General features: G+C 37.4%; 1 protein-coding gene across 1 annotated transcript in view; it reads right to left on the bottom strand.

The window, feature by feature from the left end:
* Nucleotides 1–23202, bottom strand: part of LOC150077719 (flavin-containing monooxygenase 5-like) — a 38333-nt gene that overhangs the window by 1799 nt on the left and 13332 nt on the right. The gene's annotated exons all lie outside the window — the stretch shown is intronic.

Consider the following 23202-nt stretch of genomic DNA (forward strand, 5'->3'; position numbering starts at 1 on the left):
CAATGGATCTTTTCATTTTAATTATTTACCGCAATTTTACATAAACTGAAATAAATAGTTAAAATGTTCCGAGTATATTGTATAATTAGTAAATTTACAATCATTTGAGTTTATTATGTACATATTTTAATTAAAAGCAATTTAAGTTCTGCTTAGAGCTGTCTCTGCATCTTTGATCACCCATTATTCAAGTTATGTTTAAAAATAGCTACCGGTCAAGTCGATAAATGCGACCTGCATTGCGGGGTTGACGTGATCCACCTCACGTTAGTTTACGTCTAACGTGATGTGGATACCTGAGGCACGTAAAACAGGTTGTAGTTATGAAACGGGCGTGAGACAAACAGGTCTCGATTCCAAAGAAACGTTCAGGTGCAAGTTACAGAATTCAATGGAACGTCTATCAGCTCGGGGGGGGGGGAGATATTCAACTAAAAGAATATTTTACTTAAGGTGTCATTCAAGTCCCTCTTTTTATTTCACTACCTAGAATATATATTTATGTATTATCTAAAACAAATGGATTAAATTTTAATTAATACGTTAATTCCGGATTTTTTATTTTTATAAATGGGTTCATGGATTCAATTGAAAGTCCACAATTGCTGGGTGGAATTTTATTTGGAAGAATTAAAGTTTAATATCGAATAAAATTTAAACGATACCAAGCATTATGTCAAGTCTCGTCAAACATGGTGAAAAGAGTTTGTGCTTATTTGTTAGGAGGACACATTTATTACACTATTCTTAATGAGGCTGGAGCGTGCCAATTTGTTTAACATTAAAATCAAGGACGGATTCCTAAACACCAAGTTATCCAAGCCGACTCTCATAACCAGTGCAATATCTGCTATATTATGCGCTTCAACTGCTGTACCCAAATATTGTTCCATTCCAATTGAAGGCTTTATTGAGAATGATTGAGCAACGTTATCCAACAAATTATCACACATTAATTTCTTCGTTAATTGCTTTTAGCTTTTCATTCTCAATGAGAATGAGCAATTGCTACAGTCTCAAGGTTGTACCACTTGTACATAATTATGTTTCCAGATGTTTTAGTAACTCTATTTGTTTCAATTGAGAGGAAGCGCTGAATATATATCTTTCCGCACTTCATAAGTCTCATTATATAAAGATGACTCATCACCAATATCCTCATTATCAAGTAATTTTGCATTTGTACCTACGTCAGAAGTTGAAACAACCGCATTTTTGGATTAATTGACAATCCTGCCTCAATCTTTATCAAGAGACGACACTGTAGCCTGTATCCTTAATTGATCTTTAATATTTAATTTAGCATATCAAAATACACCAAGCCTCCTTACCTCTGAGATTGTGGCACCTTCTCTCCCCACCCCTCAGATCCATTAGTTACCTCCTAAATCTAAATAATTGTATGATATATCCAAAAATACCAACTTTTAATAATTAAACTGTACTTCCAAAGTAGCAAAAAAATAATTAATTACATTTGACTATAACAATTTACATTCCAAAATTAGTAATAATATTTCCAATTTCCTCAGGAACTCAACGTATATCCCAGTTTTTCTCGCCAAAATTACAAGCACAAGTATATTTGTATTCTTTAGTCTAACTTGAATAATTTAATTACTTGTTATAAAATTTGATAGCTCTAATACCAAAAATAAATGATAAATTCCAAATCATCGTAATGATGGCAATTTTGTCCCATTATCGACAGTGACAAATAAAATGAGTGAGTTGTTTCTCAAAAATAAGTGCAACAAATCCTCAAAAGTTTCCAGAACAAAAAATCATAAGATATCCAACAGCTGCTCAAATTATATGGTCGATAACTCGTGAGCACGCGGACACAGCGTGGCATCTGTCCTCCGTGACAGTATAGTGGTTTGGGTCTTGCTCAATTCCTCCGCTGGGAACAACTCCGCCGCCTGATCCCCTCTTGGCCAGAGCAGAGCCAGCCTCCTTTATGTTCCTCTTCTCTCCTGGCCCGGCTCCTCGTGCCGTGGACGGTATCTTCCTTGGTGATTGCTTCTCGCAGTAACAAAGTAACCAGATGAACAACACAAACATACTAACACCCAACACAACTCACACTCGGCTTTGCAGTCTTGCATCTTCACAATGCCACTAAGTGCGGTTTTGTGGGAGGTCACTGGCACTGCGTTACAAAAACACTATGTCCTCCGAGAATAATTCAGTCCGCACAGATTGTTCATATAACTATTAAAATATCAGACAGTCCTGACCACACAGCCAACACTTGATCATTTTCTCACAAACAGCCCTTCCAAGTACACAGCCGAGGTCCTCTAGATCATAACTTTTGCAATGGTCTCTTCTTGTTTGGCATAAAAAGAAATGCAAATTGGGATGATCTGCGAGACATTTTTTCTTCTTTTCTTTGGTTGGATTACTGTTTCAAATCTTCTGATGTCAACATTTGCTCTGATAGTGTCAGTTAAATTTTATTTGAAGGGATGGAATCCTTTTTTCCACATATCCTTAAAATCTCATAATTTATCTAAACCATGGTTTTCCAATTAATGTGCTAAGGTTGTTCAAGGTAAGAATGTTGCATATCGCAATTGTCTTGCATCCAAATCTCCAGGTTTTCTGCCTAAAATTATAAAATTAGTTATTAACGAGGCCAAAGTAGATGATTTCGAACGGGCTAAGAGCAGAAAATTTGCTCTTAGCCCGTTCACATCCAATTTATCGTCCCATTGCATTTACTTCTAAAGTAATGGATAAATCCATTAACCAACCAACTCCTAAACTGTGTACAAACCTTCCATCTGATCAATGATCGCCAGATTGGATTTTGTCAGTGTGGGTCCACTGATAATATCTTGGCTTATTTTACCCATTGTAAAGTAAATTCAATGTAAAGTTTAGTTAAGTTAAAGCATTGCTCTTGATATTTCAAGGCTTCTGATCGTATTTAAAAATGAAGATCTGCTAAATACGAGAATGCTCGTAAGCTTCAATATTTTGGTTTGCCAACTTTTTTATAATTGGGTGTCTAGTTTTGCTTCTACAATTATCCAACAATAAATGTATGAGACCAAGGTGTGATATCCAAGTTGGCATATAAAATATGCCCTTGAGATGGTAAATGGATGCGTAGTGATCCTGTTTAACCATCTCAACATCCAGTACTCTAAACCCAGGAAAGCCTCGATGGTAGCATCTGGGGCAGAAGACCAAATCTGAGATGCGTAGAGAGGGATGGGGATGACGCATCTTAAAATATATTGTTTAAGAAGGTCAGGGTTCCTGATACCTACCAGTTCCTGTCTGGAGGTCCATAGTGTTACGTAAATTTTGTTCTTTACATGTCCGAAACGCGGTGTGAAGTTTAGGTTTTCGTCCCATTTCAGAACAAGATCAATATGTGTCTGGCATCTTTTGACCACGCTGCCATTCACACGTATTGATGTGGTTCTTTATTATCTTGCTGGTAAAGCAAGAAAAAAAAAAAAAAAAAAAAAAAAAAAAATTGTGTTCATTTAGTCGGAGCCCCATTCAATTAAGGTATTCTTTCAACTCGGCGATTTGAGTTTGCTTCATTGTTGCGTTGTAAGGATGTCTTTTGGTCGTTCGAGGTGATTTAAAATCAAGTCTTCTGCATATGCCAATTGTTTGATTTTGGGCCAGGAATGGATGCAGGTGTTCAATATGAAAGGATGCAAGTATATTTTACAGAGTTTACTACTCTGCATAACTTTGGGGCACAATTTTAACACAAACGACACATTGACTTATCGTGACCTTATGAACTTATCCGAAAGGGTCAACCCTGATTTATTTAGTTTAAGTTCCGTTATATACGTTATTATATAACTATATATTATTAAACTGGGTATTCTGGAGGGCACTTTCTCTATTTAGAAAAGTAGAAATCTAAAGTTTCATGGCGAGAACAGTAATAATTTATGAATTTAGTAAACTGATAACAAAAAACAAGCTCTTTAAAAGCAACCAATTTTCATATGCGCACTGCTTAAATCGGGAGCATTTCTATGCATCCAGCATATTGCCCATTCATTTCTACAATCGGCGAAAGGGGGGGGGCAAACATAACATGCAGTGTTTCCGCTACAATATAAGATATATATATAACATATGATGTAGATAGCATATGAAAATGTATGAATTTTTGCATTTTTATTTGTCTAACTTTAATGAAACTTGGAATCGCTTGATAAATCTTTCTAAAAGACCCGAATACAATACTTGATGACGGTCTATCTACTGACGGTTCAATTATTACATACGGATGGACGTGAAGACAATTAGTTTTATGCATATGCGTTTTTTAAAATTACTGTTTCAGGTACAGGTGAGTGAAATACACGCAACCAATAGTATATTTTCAGTTTTATTTCGATTATTATTGTAAATGTCTTCATAGTATAAGGACTCCAAATAACAAATAACCTTGTGATAGTAAATCGTTATTCCTTTTTACGTCGCAATAATAGAAAGAATAAATTTGCGTCCCCCCCGGGGCTTGGGTAAAGTAAAGGGGTAAGGCCCACAAGTCACGATTTCCGATTATATTTATCATACTGGTTATACATAAATTCGCTGAAAATTTTCATTTGCAAATACGTATATAAAGTTTAGCTACTCTCATTGTTGACAGCAAGTTCCTCCAATCTCGACTGTATTACAGCCGAAGGTCTTAACTCGTAAAAGGAGAGAGTCCCTGCAGCGATAAGAGAGAACGTGATATAGCTGAGAGAATCTGAGACCTCTCATAACCAAAGTACTTTCTAAGGCTTTCGAAGTGCCCTAGGAATTAATCCAATAAACAGTTCTGTTTCAAAGAAACATAAAAACAGGAGAAAAAACAAGTTAAACACATACTTGGTTTACTTAAGTCTCTTAAAGCCTTATGAACTGCAATAGACTGCTACGCAGATGTCTAGTTTGCAATTTACAGAGCCTTGTCTTTCCTAGTAAGAAAATGTATCCTCGACTAATTTTGCTGCTCTTCTGCACCTTTCTCTTTTCAACAATGTCCTTTCTAGAAGGAGGCATCCAGATCCTGTAAGCAGTACTCAAGACTTGGCCTGACCATTGCCTTATACAACTGGTTAATCACCTCTGTACACGGAAACGTTTTTGTGGATCATTGACAGAAACTCATGTGCTGCACTGCTTACACAACTCCATTTTGGAGCTATACAATTACCCCTACATCTTTTCCATACTCCAATACCTTGAGTTTGGCACCACTTAAATGGTATGCTTTCCAGGATTATTGAAATCCAAATGCAACAACATGCATTTATCACTGGTAAACCTCATTACCATTTTCCAACCAACTGTAGAGCCTCCTGAAGTAGAATAGCCTGACTTTTGTCATAAATCGCTGCCCACCTTTGTATCATTAGAAAACTGAGACATTGAACTTGACATACTTACACCAATACCATTAATAAATATTAGAAACAGTTAAGGATGAGTAAAGTTTTGCAGAACAACACTTCATGACATTAGTCCACAAGAATCAGTGGTCATCATGGTCGGTGATACAGTCCAGCCGAATGCGGCGCCTCCGTAGCCAGGTGGGAAGGAGCAGCAGTGCATAGCACACGCTTCTTGATTAGACCGGGGTTCGAGCCCGTCACCACCAAATACGGAGAATGCGGAAAGATCAGGGAATAACCACCGCATATCCCGGAGCAATATGGCCTTAGTTGCTAATGCTCCTAAAAACCAAATAACAAACAAACAAACAGTCCAGCCGAAACGTCTATCTCGTACTCGATAATTGAGCGAAGCCCTCAATTATCAAAGCCTTTATAAGCCCTTTTCATAATTTGATGCCCAAACATTTCATAATTTGATGCCCGACGTTATTCTACAGTTAATGATGCCTTTTCCATACATTTATCAATTCTCCGGTACGCTAACCATGCAAAAAAAATTCTCTACTAGCGATTTCTGCTATTGCTCTTGATAGTGCGCAAGTAAGAACACCTAGCGAAGTCTTTCGAAGTCTTTTCGAAGAGGAAGGTTAACGACCGGATAGGTAGGCCAAGGCCAGTTATCCGCAACAAGGAAGTTTTAGCGACAGATTTTCAGCCGTGCGCCACAAAACCGTTTCGCTTGTGAAGATCAACACACAAATGATGGTCTTGTGTGTTCTCGATCTTTTTACACCACTCGAACCAATACAACCAAGTTTTGCATGGCTCCCTTTGTTTGAATAGTGATCTTTATCGTGAAAAGGTTTCAGACGATCTGCACATAACGCCTCATGTAGGAGACGTGTGTTTTGATCAAAATGCAAGACAGTCGTGAAATTTCTCCACTTCTAGGAGCAGCGTTACTGATATCCACATTATTTTGAGGGAAATATAAAATCAGAAATGTGTTTCAGAATGTTATTTCTTTAAACTGTAAAAAAAAAAAAAAAAAAAAAAAAATTCGAGATTATTCAAGGGGTTTCAAAGCGATAAGCTTGCAGGCTACCAAGGAAAACTTCTTGGGACAATTCCAGCTACTTTGGCTAAGGAAACACACTACAAATCTTGAAAGCACAAGCTCATTGCAAATCAAATTCAAATCAAAGAACAGTACTTAGAATAAATACTGTACTTAAATTTGCCAGAGTATTATGGGCAGCCTGGTTCACCTCCAGTGATGGTGGTGACTTGGCCTGCAGCCAAGCAGCCAGAGAATAACAACAGAACGTAACGCTACTCTGACACAAACCAGACATTACACTTTCTCTGGCTTTTACAGAGATTCTGTACTTCAAAGTACCATGGCGCAGCTGTGGGAAACCACCGGTGGCCTTCCACAAAACACTACGCAGTTATATGTAAAAAAAAAAAAAAAAAAGAAAAAGAGGCGTATCTCAAGCACTAACTGCTGCATACTGAAAAAGATGAATGACACCACGTGAAGCGACTGGGTTTGATGATATAGGTAGGTAATGACGAAACTAGCAAAGTATACAGGCTGGACGTCACTAAGAGGTATTAATTAGTTTATTGTAATACTTTCATTACTGGACATAATCAAAGTCAACACACTGTTGGGAGAACTTTATGTCGGGTTGCACGATTACTTCTAAATCATTTTTTCATTATAAACTTTCTGTAAGTTTGTTGGTTACAAGTATTTTAGGTAATGGTAGTCCAAAATCATCTTATCTTGTTACAGATAAGGTGATTTGATATTAGCATTGCACAAAAATGAAACAATACATTTCTCAAAATCGTACTTTTACTCTTAATACTCGTGTGGTCTCCAACATACTTCCAACCTTAGTTGCTTTTCAATCATTTTGTAGCATCTCACTGATTCAATATTTTCTTAATCTATACTCTTTTAGAAGCATAATCCACTTGATCCCGGAACAAATTATGTACCAGCGATAATCGATTTAAACGGTAATTCCAATTTAAAAATTTATTAAGTACATATAATATTGGTACACAAACACCAGTGCTTTTCACATCCTTCTTTGTAATTCTAACAGATGATTTCTTATCGAGCTTTGCCCTAGGAATTTAAGTTAAACTTCCAACGATGTACACAACTGTTAGCAGTTTACCCATTAGTTACTCTTATTGCAGAAATTTTCAGCCAGTTATTATAATTCATAATGTCACATTTCTTTCTGTTTATAATCACGATACACCACTTTTAACAAAAATTTAAAAACTTAGTTTTATTTTTCCGGACGGTACAGTTCTCTTGTTTAGGCGAACTGGAGAGGATAGAGAATGTGGGGACACTTTCTGCCCAGTTTGAAAGGAACAATTCATTAATGTACGCAGATGAGCTTGTCTATAAACAGACAAACCCCTGATGTGGACTTGTTGTGTCTTATGTAACTTAGATGGTAGTTCAACTCCGCTATGGTTCTCTGTGATGATATACGAGGGGGTATCAAAACGTTTGTACCCTGACCTAGATAAAACATCAGTAGGAAGATGCCGTTTTTAATATAAGTTGTCGACACGTTCATTAACTAACACGTGAAACTTCATTCCCGTAGGTGATCATACACCAGAGGTGGAGCCCGGAATCTGAGGAAGGACGCTATGATTGACAAAGTGGAGTATCGAGCAGTGATCAAGTTCCTGCATTTGCATGGCAAGAAAACTCAGGAAATTGACGAAGAAATGAAAGCTGCGTATGGGCAGAATTGCCCATCCCATGACACTGTAAAAAAGTAGAAACGGGAATTCCAGTGCGGTCGTACACAGACAGTGAGACGGTTGCAAAGGTTGAGCGGCTGGTGCTGAGTGACAGACGTGTGACAATTCATTTCATCGCAAATGCAGCGGGAATTAGTTATCGGTCTACCCACAGCATTTGACTTGACCATCTACACATGTCTAAAAGTCTCTGCACGATGAGTTCCAAGATTGCTGACGCCTTTGTAGAAGCAGTGTCGTATGTAATGTTCTCGCCAAATGTTGGATTTGTGTAATACAGATGTTGAGAATTTTTAGGGTGAACCCACCTTATTCCCCTGACCTAGCACCGTCAGACTTCTTGTTTCGAGAGATGAAGAAATCATTGCGTGGAGGCCGCTTTTATTCGTCTCAGGAAGTCAATCTTAGCTTCGTAGTTTCAGTGGAATTGTAGTTTCCGGCATAAAGTGCGGCTTCTTTGATCAAGGCATTAAACAGCTGATACATAGATGGGAGAAATGTGTTACTATGCATGGAGAGTACACAGAAAAGAATTAAAGTTCCTGTGAAGTTTCACCTTTCTAGAGCTTTTATTTCTAGGTAAGGGTACGAACTTTTTGATACCCCTCGTACCATCCTGTGTAGAAATGTTGTAGTGCTATGTTCGCGCAATGCGTGTTGTTTAGTTATTTCTGACCACTTAGCTACCAGGACGCAGCGATCACCAGGAAGGTAGCTTCCCAGTACCCGTCCAAATACCCGTTCGTTATATTTTCCCGGGCGGTACAGTTCTCTTGTTTAGGCAAACTGGAGAGGGTAGAGAATGTGAGGACACTTTCTGTCGAGTTTGAAACCCGTGATGTTAATAAAGAGGTTATATCTGCGAATTCATAAACATGTGGTTGTTGTAGGGTTTTTGGCGCATCAGTAACTTAGGCCATATTGCGCCGTACATAATGTCGGTAAATTACGTGTGTTCTGTGTTCGATTTGCTGGACGAAAAACCAGTTTTGTTCCGAGAGGAAAAAATCATCTACTCTCGCCTGAGACCGACTAACTCGGTCACGTTATGAAAGGTTTGTACGGGGATAATTCGAAGAACATCGAATATAAGCACCAACATATCGGTCCCCATAATTCCCTGGATTTGACTTCGATCGATAATTTCTGGGATAATTTTGAAAAATGATATTGTACAAATCGAGAACTGTCGACAATTTGAAAAACGTAAAGCGCTTGCTCAATCCTGAGAAGATTACTGCTTTCATCTCAGTTACAGTGGACAAAATGGTAATTGACTGACTTCCACAATATTCAATGAGTATTCCAATTTTCGAAAGGATTTGAGTTCCGACCGTAATGACGAGCTAATTTGTTTATGCGTTTTAATGTATCGAACAAGAGGGAATGCATTTTTCACATGTTTTTCCTCTTTGCTACAAGAAATTATGGTATCCCAATATCTTAATGACTGCTGTCAATTAAGTAAAAAAAATTGGGTAACTTGTATCACATGCAATTAATCTTTGTGAAGGTCTAAGTGAAAAACGCAGGGGTTTGAAATTATTAACGTTCAAGAACTGATAAGATCACCTCTGAAGCAGGTTTTTCGTATTAGAAATGATAATTGTGCTTCGTTCTCCTGGAAAACTATTTACTTCTGAACAGCTTATTATCAATTTTCCTTGAATACAAGGATTCAGCGAATAGCGAAGTATTTGTGCTTCAGTGAACATCCAAGTATACAACATAAACCTCTTCCTGTCAAATCTTCACATATGAAAGATTTCTTCTCATTTTCCGTTTGCATAATGACATTACAGATTGGAGGCGATTAGTTCGCTAAGCCACTGGCCATAGTCCAAAGCCTTACTGAACTAAACAAGGAGTCTGAAATCTATGAAGAACTGTACATATTGCTCAATGTTGTGTGTGTGTGTGTGTGTGTGTGTGTGTGTGTGTGTGTGTGTGTGTGTTCAGATCACCATGATTACGAGTTGAGCATCAGAGCCCTTGTTTGCTGATGCTTCATAGATTCAAAGCAGGTCAAGCACAAGATTTTAGGTGGCATTAAATTTCATGGCACACAAATAAATTTCAGAATGATAATAGGCGACCAGAAAAAAACCTTGGAAATAATTTCTGCAGTGGTGGGGCGACCACCTTTGGAAGGATGGCAACGCTGTAGCCAGGAGTCTATGCCTTTTGAGATTGGTTAGCAAATAGCTCATTAACTATCAGAGTGACTTACAGAGTGTAGCTATTAAATAACGAGACTGTGCGCGCAGCTACTAACACACCAACAGTCACCTGTGAGACAAAAAGGCACAGAAGTTGACCGCAAACATTTTCTTAGTTGTCGGCCAAATCACATTCCAACACGCACATTCGCTTTGCAGCGAAACACGTTTTCATTACCTCGTGTTTTTGCAGTTTGCCAGAAAAATGACAGGCAAAGAATCGAACAACAAATTAGCCATACATTTTTAACAAAGCTAAAGAAAACACCTGGAAGTTGAAATGCTACGTCAAGTTTATGGGGAAAATATTGTGTCAAGCGCTTGCATGTTTGAATGTCAAAGGATTTTTAGGAGGAAGAGAGAATGCGGAAAATGGTGTAATAGGCGACTACATCTGGCAGTTAAGGTATTAAAAAAAATGCATTCAAAGAATTAATCTTGAACAAAACTCTAATATCTTCTTTGGCAGCAAATATACTCAAATGAATTTTAGTTTATAAATTCATTGCGTAAACTAAATGCTGATGGCATCTCCTTACTCTTTCTGAATACAGACACAAGGGAACAGTTTTCTACAACCTCATTTCCTAATTTAAATTGGGAAAACGAGGTTGCACGATAGATATGCAAAGTTTTTATTTATTTATTTTATTTTTTGCAGTCAGATAGCAATTGATTGTTGGAACAAACTCCCACCTAGTGTGGTTGAAGTGGGCAGCTTGAATAAATTTAAGGATTAGACTGGATGAACAGAAGTCTGCAGTTTTTGTTTTCAGCCGATTGTTTAAGCTTGCTTCCTTGCATCATTTGCCATTTTGCGACCTCAATAGAGGGATTCGTTTTTTAGTTTGTAAGTTAGTAAACCTTGATAATATATTGTACTTGAATAGCCTTCCTCCTTTAAAAAGACAAATAATTTATCTCTATGTCTGTTTAAAAAGGAAAACAAATTCTCTTATTGAATCCATTAACGCTGTTAAAGGATTAATTACCGTTTATCGATGCGAATTTTCATCAATCCTCAGATTTCCAAACTTTTAGGTTTAATTAAACCATCATCCTCTGCTTTCAATGATGAAGTTATAAGTCTTCTTTCCATAACAGCAACTGCTTTCTCTCAAGACTTGAGCGAAACCCTCGTGGGTAGCACCATCCTCTCCACACAGGGTGGAGAAGACTAGAGTTCGAATCACATCAATGATGCAAAGAATTTAAAGGCCTTTTTCACAAAGTATCCGAGTTTGTCGGTCTCAGGCGAGTGTACCATGGTTTTCCTCCTGAAAACCATTTTCGTCCAGCATACCAACACACTCAATTTACAGACATTATATTATATACGGCACAATATGGCCTAAGTTGCTGATATACTAAAATCCCAACAACTAGAGCGAGGCGCCTCTGTAGCCAGGAGCAGCAGTGCGTAGTACAAGCTTCTTGATTAGACCCGGTGTTCGAGCCCGTGACCGCCAAATACGGAGGATGCGGAAAGGTCAGGGAATGACCACCGCATATCCCCCTAGCAATATTCTTTTTTCCAGGGTTTCGCGTCCAAAGAATACACACCACTCCTGGTAGGATTGCTCATTGTATTCAAGGCCACTTTTAAAGCAAACGTACTGGATTGCTCTTTTTTGAATATTTTCAATTTCTAATTTTTGGTAAGCAACATGTAGGAACCATACCTGTGAGGCAAATTCTAGGGCTGGCCTAACATGGATTCTGTAGAGAAAGATGAAAAGTGCTAACTGATTGAAGTCTCGGTTAATTCTTTTCAGGAAACCTAGTTTTTTGCTAGCTGCCTTCACAATGTTAGAGACATGGACAAAGGAAAATGATTCTTTAATAAAGATACCTGAATTTTTGGCTGTACTGACTTTTTTGATTGCCTTGTTGTTGATACAATAAGAAAAATTAAGTTTGTTTTTCTTGTGTGCATTAGCAAAGCTCATCAGCTCACACTTGTTTTCATTCACTGCCATTTTGTTCTCCTTCAGCCATTGAATAACTCGCTGAAGAGCTTCGTTTAGGATGATTCAGTCATTGGTACTGCGAATTGCTTTATAGATTTTTATGTCGTCTGCAAATATGTTGATTTTGATTTGGTAGTCTCCAAGGGTGCTTGGCAGGTCGTTGTTCTAGATGAGAAATAATAGCGGGCCTAAGGATGAACCCTGTGGGACACCAATTTCAGGCTTGAAAGGATATGAGGTTTTAGCTTTAAATGTCACGGACATTTCTCTACCTTCCAAGTAGTTTTCAATCCAGTTTAGTGCCTGTTTTGAGACCATAGTGATGCAGTTTGTTGATTAATCTATGATGGACTAACCTTGTCGAAGGCTTTGCTTAAATCAAGGAAGATGGAGTAGACTTTTTTTCCTTCGTCAAGCGCCTGGGATATATTCGAGACAAACGAAATCATATCTATGCAGGTGGAACGACCCTTGATAAATCCGTGAGAGTAATCTGACAAATTAAGTTTCATAAAGTTAAATAGCTGCTTCATTACAATGGATTCAATTACTTTTGAGAGTGTATTCAATTGACAAACTGGTCTGTAATTGTTGGGTGAGGATGGGTGTTCTTTTTTTTGTAAAGAGGGGTAACAAAGGCCTTTTTCAATTGAGCTGGATAGATTCCACTCTCAAATACCAATTTTATTAAGTGAAGTAATGGCTTTACAAGTGTGGTTCCACATTTTTTCCATAAGACAGTAGGGATACCGTCCGGGCCTCGTGTTGAGGTCTTTTTTCATACTGTGGATTGTGCTCAACAATTCTGCTCGGTTGATTTCAAACGCTGTTAGTGTATCAATGTAGTTGAGAGGAAAATTTTCGTTACCTTCCATCACGTCATCTGCTGTATCTGTTTTGTAAATTTCTTCAGAGCTGCTAGCAAGGTAGTCTGCCTCAGACAAAGATGACAAATCACTGGGAATATCTAGCGTGTTTACAGCCGCATTTTGATTTTTTGCTTTGAAATAGCTGAATATAGGCTTCATATGTTTTGCCTCGAAGACTCTTCTTTGGACAAAGCGCAAGTATTTGTTGTAGTCCTGTTTTAATGTCATTTTAACCTGTCTTCTTAAAGAAGAATATTTATTGTAAAGGCATATTTCCTTATTTGTCATAAACCTACTATGCATTTTTCGTTTTTTTTTGCCAGTAGGGATTTTAGTTCCTTAGAGAACCAGTGTGGGTAATTTGGATCAGGAGCATGGAACAAGGTTGTTAGTTACTTCATTAATGATTAAGTACTTATAACTAACATCAGTGACTTAGACCATATTGCTCTATGATGATTTGCATGTTTTGTTGCAAAAACCTGGAATAACTAGAGGAGAAAACTCTGCGGCTGAGATTGTCCAACTAGGCCCAATTGTAAAGGTCTTAAGAAGTTTCTGCATTCATCGACGGGAATTGAACCCCGCCTTCTCCAAACGAGTGAGAAGTGCAAAAAAAAAAAAAAAACACCACTATATTGTCAAGGAAAACAATTTAAAGTATTCTTCGATGGGTTGCATTCAATAAGTACCGAGGCAACAAAAGCCATGAGGACTCAATATAACGTATCTGTAAACTGTATGCTACGATATCCTCACTCTGCCATTTAAGCATTGATGGAATTGGTGATGGGGCACGGAAAAAGAGAAACGCCTGCACTAGTCAGTGAAACCACCTCCGGTTGACTTCACAACAGATGAAAAATTCATAACTAAGGTAATTCAGAAAACTGGATTTTTTCCCCCCTTTTAGTGGGAAATTCTAAGCGATTGAACAATTGACCTAAATCAGTGCGTTGCAGAATTGGCTTACGAGTTTTTCTATGATTATTATTTTTTTTTAATTCAGCGGTTTCGTAAGCTGGCACATACTTCACAAAAAGGAAGGTGCCCCACCCAAACCGGTTTATGTAGTGCATTAATAGCGACGACCCTAATTTAAGGCTGGCCTCTCAAAGCACAAATCGAAATAATTATAAAATACGAAAGCAGTAAAACTTTTGTCAGCATCCAAATCTCTGCTGGGTACCAATATCTTGTTATCATGATGCAGAGTTCTCTTAACAGCGAGGATACTTTTGTTTGCTGCTCATGAAGGAATCAAAAATAATCTCATTTAATACTGAACTTAAGTTACTAAAATGCGCTACTTTTTATCGCCATACTTTATTTCATTTCTTATCTGCCCCTTCTAACCAGACAGCGGAGGCCGGTTTGGAAAATTTATCATTAAAACATAACAGAAAATTACACATTAGAAAACCGAAATAATAAAAACAAAAGAGTAAATAAAACAAGACAAAACCAACTACAGTGAAAGTCATGTGCAATAAGCAACTCAAGAATTTCAGACTTTTAGATTATCAAGGACTAAGAAGCCATTGGCTAAAAATTGCTTATACTGTCTGAAGGGCAGTACAAGATTCATATATATGTATATATATATATATATATATTTTTAATAATAAAATAGTACTGGAAAAGCACCTTTAGATGGTTTCAAGGTGCAAAAGCGTTTCCAATTGAGAAAAACAGCATTATCCCATGGAGCCCGACGTTCCTTCAGCTAACACGATCCCTTGGTGTGTTCAGCTAACCCCCGTTCTACTGAGGTAGGAACGCAACCGAGTGGTCAGTGGATGTATAACGTTGCCACATATTCGAATACACGTTAGACCACAAATATGGTAATATGCTTGTAGTCTTTCTTGGAAAACTCTTCTCACCTTATGTGGCTGTCTTGGAATATAAACAGAAAATTTATAAGTTCTGTACATTAAGCACCTGGAATCTGGTGATTATATGGATATTGTAAGAGTACACTCTTACAAATACTGCATTTAGAAATAGGGAGGTTATATATGTGTTAAGTAAATAGCAGTTAAATGGAGACAAGAAGTAATAAATAATACAAAGTGGTGAACTGAGAGTAAACCAAAACAGTGGCTGGTATTGGGAAAGGCGAGGCAATTTGCAAACAAACAAGAAAGGTATTACTAAGAGTACCCTCGGGGCAAGACAATAGGACCAAATTATGAAGCACCTTTGATCTAAGCAGCAGCTTGACAAAAACAAGAAGTTGGCAGGACAGTCCGGCATTTGAATTGAAAAAAGACCGCGCCACTGTGGCGACATTTAGCAAAAAAAGTGTAAGCATGAAAATAACTAATTTGAGGCTCTCGGCCTACACGAAAGGGTTATAATGCTGGAGTGTAAAATAAACAGGAAAACAAGAAAATTACAAGAGAGATTAGTTTGTTGCACGAGGGAGACAATTATGCTAAGTTTTTTTTTAGCAAATAGGAAAGAGCGAGAAACTAAATATAGTGTTGGAATTGGTTGAGAATCCTGTGGGAGGCGTTCCAACTTCTGAAGAAAAAAGGTTCAGAAAGTTTTTGAGTGAGAGGGCGAGTTGCGGGTTCGAGTTTAAGTTGAAAACTTAGAGTTCGAAAATCGTGGAAACAAGGTGATGAAAGAGAAAAAAAGGGGTAATGAGGTGGAGAATTAGAGTTGGAGTTTGGAAATAGAAGTGTGAGAGATCTCAGATGGAGGAAAAGAGGGACGGAAAATGAGTAGTGAGTACGTGCGGATTGAAAGCGTTTTATTTATTTTTGGGAGTGCGGAGAGTGAGTAACATGTATTCTAAAGTTAAAGTGGAGTTGGCCGGCGTATCTAGCAACGTAATTGAAGACCTGTATTTTTGAAAAAATTTCATGTAGGAATGTACAGATGTGTTTAGATCCCGCCCATCCAGAATGAGCCAGGTACGCACGTGTTGTGGAAAGAATCCAGTCGTCGGTTGATCGGCGTGTCTAGCAACGTAACGGCATGCTATATTTCTGAAGTTGAATCATGTAGGAATCTACAGATTTGCCAAATCCGATCCTGTCGAGAATAAACCAGGTATACAGGTTGTAGTAAACACTACTGACGTAAGGCGAAAAGAATACAGTAATTGATTTGACAGACATTGGTAAGAGAGAGAGAGAGACAAGTGATATGTGTAAACCTGTAAAGGAAGAAAAGCACCTTTTCCTAAGCAATGGTTGGAATTTAATAGTTGTGTGCGAGAGTTTACCAATAAAGAAAAAGGAAAGGGGTGTGTTAACCAACGTAAATAATGCATACATATCAGGAATATTTGATGTGTGTGAGAGATGGTGAATTTTCTTGTATCGTAGTTCCTACACATAAATAAATTTGGAATTTGTATGTGTGTGTATTTTTTTTTTTTTGTTTATATAAGACTCATTAAAAATTTGTTATTTATGTAAATTTTGTTCTTTTCATGATCTGCTATCTCACTGCGTTACACACTCTAAAATTTGGAATTTTCTGAAAATTGCAGTCAGAGTTGCGGTTTGTGTCCGCCCGTGACTTCAGTAGGGTGGAAGTCAGCAATTATTTTAAAGAAAATGAATTATAAGTGGCTGAACGAGCCAGCCAGGGATGGTAGAACAATTATCATATACAGCCTTTAAAAAATAAATATAAAAAATAAAATAAACGGATCACCACAATACATCTCTACCTATGATGTAGACTAAATAACCAAAAATATTCAGACACATACAGAAAGCTCTAAAAAGGACTTAGTTTAAGAACCTAATAACACAGTAGGATCACCTTTAGCCGTACTATGACAGCCTGAAACTCCTGGCATGCTTTAAACCATCTCCCTGTAGATGTCGACCGGAATTGGCCTCAGTTCCCCTTGCAAAACTACACTTCCACAGCTGGTTTTGAAAGAGGTTATTTTGGCCGCGTACTAATCCGGGTCTCCAATTCGTCCCATAGGTGCTGAATGGGGTTGAAGCTTCCAACAATTCGATGTCATTGTCCCCCAACCAATCTTGTACGATTCTCGCTGTATGAGATGGGGCGTTATGCTGATACTGACAGGTCCATTTCCATAGTACTTCCGCAGTGTACGTAATGCACAATTTTTCGAAACAATACTTCTACCTTTCTTTTGATTCGCAGGTATTCGACGAATCATAAAGAGGATAGACTAATTGTTTCGAAAAAAATTTACATGCATCTTGATGATGCCAGTGTATATTTTTCACTGGCGAAACGTGGCTTCATGTAGCATAGAGACTGATAGTTACCACGCTTTTCCCAATCTAAAATGTAGCTATTTATGTCGAAAAATTAACAGTTGATTAGCCAGGCGTCTAATGGATTGTGCCAGACAAAAGAAATTAGCTCAACCAGTTTCCCCTCTTACAGCATTTAGCTGATCACTTAACGCAAGACCTTATGGTAGAACTTGACAGACGGAACAGGTTTCAGAAGATTGCTAACGGAAGATTGTCTCTGACATCGATGATCCAGTATTCTTCGTGTACACGTTTAAGACCTTATGATGCCGAAACCCTACAGTTGATTTACAAGTACTTCACTGTTTCATAACACGGTAACATGGATATGGAACGTGACATCTGTGTTGTAATCGTAATCTTGTTTTCCGCCAAGAAGCAGATTGCGTCCTGATTATGCGCAGACATGCTAAATAATCTTTCTCCTGCCACAATAATAAAGTACTGCGTACATTTGGTACAGCAAATTCACTCCACGGCAGTACATGCCAGGAGATGACAAGCATTGGATTTCATCGTCTAAACTCGTCAGCTTCATTTTGGGCCGGCTAAGTTGAACAACGCCGAGGATATATTGATAACTGATGAGATTACGCTGCGTAATCTCATCAATTATCGCTTGCCTTATTTATCAAATTTAATTCCTGCAGAAAAAAAAACAAAAAAACGTTATTCTTTTCCGTCTAAATATGGAAAAGTTAATCGGAGGGAAAGGGAGAAGATGAACTATCTTATTTCTCTCGTTCCCTAACGAAACGGTTATTACTAATGATTATGCAAAAGAGTTATTCACCTTGATCTCTCTTACACATCCTCGTTGATATTGGTAGTAGTATCTCTATGTTCTTTAGAGGAACAGTTAATTCTCTAAGAATCATTATCTCCTATAGTTTATAAAGCTTACTTTAAGTAACTAATTGAACAGATTCTTCTACCATATCCAGTAGTCTTAGGACACTTAGGGAAATTAAGATCCGTGTTAATACTAAAATTGTCTTTATACGAGGAGATAATCCTTTGCAGAGGCAAGAATTTTCACATTCGACTGGTATACTGAAAATAGTTCTAACTTTATCATTTTATCTTTTTTACTACTCTGCATTTTCGAGAACGCGCACCTTGTAAAACAATAGGAAAATAATTTTCCTTTGAATTCGAGCCCTTAAACTGGTTAATCGTGATTATTCTGGGTAGCTGAAGGTTGTCCTTGAGGTATGATATTTCCATTCGTCGATAGTGTTGTTGTGAAGGCACGTGCGGAAACTAAATATAATAAAGGCTGTCAAATTATTGAAGACATAAGTCTCAGAATTCTAGCCAGTGTGCTAACGGTAAAGTCCAGACTCTTTTCTATCGAAAAATGAAGAGTAAATAAAAAGAAACATTGCCTTTAAAATGTATTCTATTATTTTTTTTTTAATTTCGATTTATTATTATTGCCTTGACTGAATTTTAGATCACATGTGTATATTAATCAATTAAGAGAAGCTCCGGGCCAATCGCAGGGTAGAAGTGTTCTAGTTACAAAGAAAAGGTTTAAGTTACCATATACAGTACATCTAAGGTTACATTGTAATATAAGTGGACTCCACTGGCCGAAATACTTATAAAAGGCTTATTTATTTATACCTGCAGATACTGAAGTACGCTATATATTTTCAGCTGTAAAAGCTGTGATTTAAAAGCAAATTTAATTTGAATGTGACACATACCGGTTGACTCCGACAAATATTTAAAAAACGCCTATTCAAAGACAGGCTACAAGTAGAGTGCACCAGTGTAGGTACTCGTGAGCAACCTTTAAATTCAGGCAAAACCTGAAACAGTTCAGTTTTCGCTTTATTTTTAAAGTATGGTTTACTATCGAGATCGTGCATAATCCCAATGCAGTTGCGTGCATAGAACTGTCATTTAAAGGATGTTATTGGGAGGGTTTCTTCACAAACGAGAAAGCATTCCTCAGTATAGGATCTTCATAAAGCATTTCGATGTCAATTTTCAAGGTATTAAATGAGTAAAGAATATTTGTTGCGAAGAATCTTTTCGTACGAAGCGTAACGAGCATGTCTGAGCGAGAGTGAAGAGTAGACTCGTGCCAGATCCCCTCACTGGGCTTTAGGCAAGAAATTAAGGTTTCTACCTTTACACATTTAACCTCTCTGAGCAGTTGGAAAAGTGTACACAAATTTCTTGCAAGAGAACTTGCAATTTCCGTAATTTGCAAGACACCCGTTGAAATAAACTTGAAGTTCCCAATGACCAACAATAATTTCTTTGTTTTAGTATACGAAGTGTTTGTAGCAGGTTCCATCCAATGTTAAAATAGTATTGTAATTGTCAACACCCGTTCCTTCTAGTACTTGGGCTGGTTGTTGATTTGGCTTTTAAGACAAAGCGAGTACTACTTTTCCGGTGGTTACTACACAGTCTGTGACTTAACTGCTGCTTTGCTCTTCATCGAAGGTAATGAAAATGTGATCATTGAATTTTAGCTTCGAGTCAAAATTCCAAGGTCCTTATGCCGACTACTTGTAACGGTAGCTGTTTGAGGAAGCAGCCCATTACTGCAAATGTGGGTTAAGGTTCTACTTACAGCTGAAATAGGGAAATAAGAGTTACCGGACAGATGCGAAATTGTTGAATTCTAAACTCAACGTCGGGTTTAGTCAAACGAAAATAAATAAAAAAACTTGGTTGACGGATATTCTCAGAGATTCCAAAATATAGCGCGAAAATTCTACTCACGATCATATTTGTTACAGATATGTCTTCGTTAAGCAAAGACTAATTAAATCATATGTAGAACGTAGCTTGTAACGTAAATTAATAACGCTCATAATGAAAGGGGCAAATATCATTTACAACAATGAGGAAAGTTAGACAGAAATAAAAAACAGCCAAAGCAGGTGTTAGAGCATTTTATCAAGTTTATATCGATAGTGAGAAAAGTATTAGAGCAGACTTGCAGGCTATATAAAACCTTGAAGTCAGTTCGGGAATTTAAAAAGCTGCTAAGTAAGAAATGGTTCAAGGAAAGAAAAAAGAAATAAAACAAGAGTCAGAAGGACACTACTTGTGGAAGTCTTGCAACTAGAAAGAAAAAAAGAATTGAGAGAGAAAAGCAGTGTCAAGAAAGAAGAAAATAGTGTTTGACGAGCAATACATAAAAAGGATGCATTCGCTACACTCAGATATGGATTAACCAATTACATCTACGTAAGATCATAAGTAGCGCAATCAGGACGTTTACTAATAACAGAAGGCGAGTCAGCACTGGGTGCAGAGTTTAATATCTTAATGGCATTTCACCATTCATAGGCTTTGCCAACTTTCAGCCTCTCTTATCATTTAAATTTCCGTTCGATGAATGAAATTCAAGAATATAGTTGAACGTTAAAGTTAAACATTTATATAATTAAAAATTCGTATAAGATTTTCACATGAATTATTGAAAAATTGTGACTCCGATGGAGCAGAAAACCATAGAACGATTACTTTGGCAGGCAGACCTAAAACAAATTTTTGCGCCAATTTTATCAAAAATACATTGTATATAATAGTTGACACTGCATTTAGCACGGTTCCTATTGAGATTAAGTGACGTATCTGCTCTCCAAAACATGCAATTCAGATCTGGCCACTTCAGGAAAGTGTATTTTTTACATGTGTGTTGTAAACAACCTTCGCTCCAGCAAACTCTTCCACAAGGATTTAATATGAAAGATTAATGGCTTTTGCATAACAATAGTACGTATTTTTTTTTAAAGGTAGGTTAAAAACGGGTAAGTTTTTAACCCACTTTGCTAGAGACTGGGCTTGCTGTACCATCCTAAAGATATGAAGTAGCAGATGAAACCCAACGAAATTTCTGCCGTGTCCTATCACTATGCACTACAATTTGTTAACGTCAACTTTCCCTCTTCTATTACTATACCACAATGAAGAAAAATCCATCTAAGTGGAATTCTAGTTCTTGAATAATAAAAAATTAGTAAGAAAAATTGCCAACTTGTCTGTTGGCTTAACGTAGACAAACATGGTATGGGTCACATTCGACTATATCAATACTGCCCCGAAAAAAAAAAAAAAAAAAAAAAAAAAAAATCATCTGCATCCAGCCTGCTCTTGCAAAATACCAGCCTTTCCTCACATAATTCAAATACAATGAACTAAGTTCTAGTCCAAGTCGCGATTTAAGAAGTAAAAACCAGCCAAATATTAAGCCATACAGCAACACACTGATTACAAGATCCATCTGACAGTCAACTCTACGTTCTGGGACCTGTCTTCGATAAAATTTGATAGTATACTCTCTTGACTTGGGTGTGCTTATGTTTGATTTTGATCAAATATAAGCATCTTCAAGTGTTAAAGAGTCTGCAAGTCTTAATAAAGCTCATTCTCTTACCGTCAACCTAACCTTCCCTCCGGTCAAATGCCCAATAACTGAAGTGAACGCTAGCTTCAATTTACTTAGATTCAAAAGGTCAAAGTCGCCCGAGACTTGTTGATCACCCTGATTTCGATTTACCAGCTGCTTGTACTAGTACAGAGAAGAGCAACGCGATTGGCGAAGGGGAACAAAGGGATGATCTAACCAAAAAAGGCTTCAGTTCTGCAAATTGCAGCGTCTGATGACTGAACACCTGCGAGGCCATATTACTGAGGCTTTGAATAGATTGAGCAAACGCAATGCTGATGATAAATTTCAATTTTCTCAGGATACGTACATGGAGGGGGGCATCAATTCAAATTGAGGAAGGATAGTTACAGAGTACATCTATGAAAGTTTGCCTTCAGCCAACAGATGGTTGATTGCTAGAATAATCTTCCATCCGTTGTTGTGGAAGTGGATATTTTAATTCAAGGAAGAATTTATGGCTTTTTTGGCTGATACTGTGTAAGCTTTCTTTCTTGCGTCACTGCCACTATTAATATTAACTTGTTTGTCTCCTGACCTGAGCAACTAGGTGAATTATTAAAAGAAGACTTCAACTGTGATGTCATGGTATCATGGTCTGTTAGCTGACAACAAAAATCCACATATTCACCTTTTAAGGGAGTACGCACTACTTACAGCAACCTACTGTACAAATTATATTGGTTTGTAAAAATTTATCACGAATGAAAGCTAAATCATGAAATTCTGGCGAGATACGAAGGTCTGGAGTATTGAGACTGTTCCATGAACCCCATATCGTCCTGTTGTCGATGTAGCCTATCTTTGGCTGTAAAATGTTGCGAAAGCCTCCTGAAATTTTTAACAAAACTGTTGCCACGCCATCACAACATTGCCGACTATTGGAGCATATTTCCTTGTCTCTGGTATTAATGCCACACTCCATTTAACTAATCCATTTATTTAACTAAAAATTAATCCATTTCGGTTCGTGCCAATAAGCATAGATCGATTAACCCATTTAATCGATCTGTGCTTATTGGCACCGACCATGTAAGATAATCTGTTATATTCTATAGCATTTAGATTTTTTTTTTCTCAAAGAACACTCACATTCCATGCTACAGTATTATAATATTATTACGCATAATTTTCTTATATGTGCCTATCTCTATTACACCTAATATAACGCGTATTAACTTTTTATAACTCAGCACGTATTCCTCACACTGCATTTTCGAATGTTAGAACGAACAGTTCATGGCATTCTTTGCTAAGGAGTGCAATCCTTAGAATGACTGTT

Source organism: Mastigoproctus giganteus, chromosome 11 (genome assembly GCF_048544385.1).
Source record: "Mastigoproctus giganteus isolate SK-2022 chromosome 11, ASM4854438v1, whole genome shotgun sequence".
Taxonomy (NCBI): domain Eukaryota; kingdom Metazoa; phylum Arthropoda; class Arachnida; order Uropygi; family Thelyphonidae; genus Mastigoproctus; species Mastigoproctus giganteus.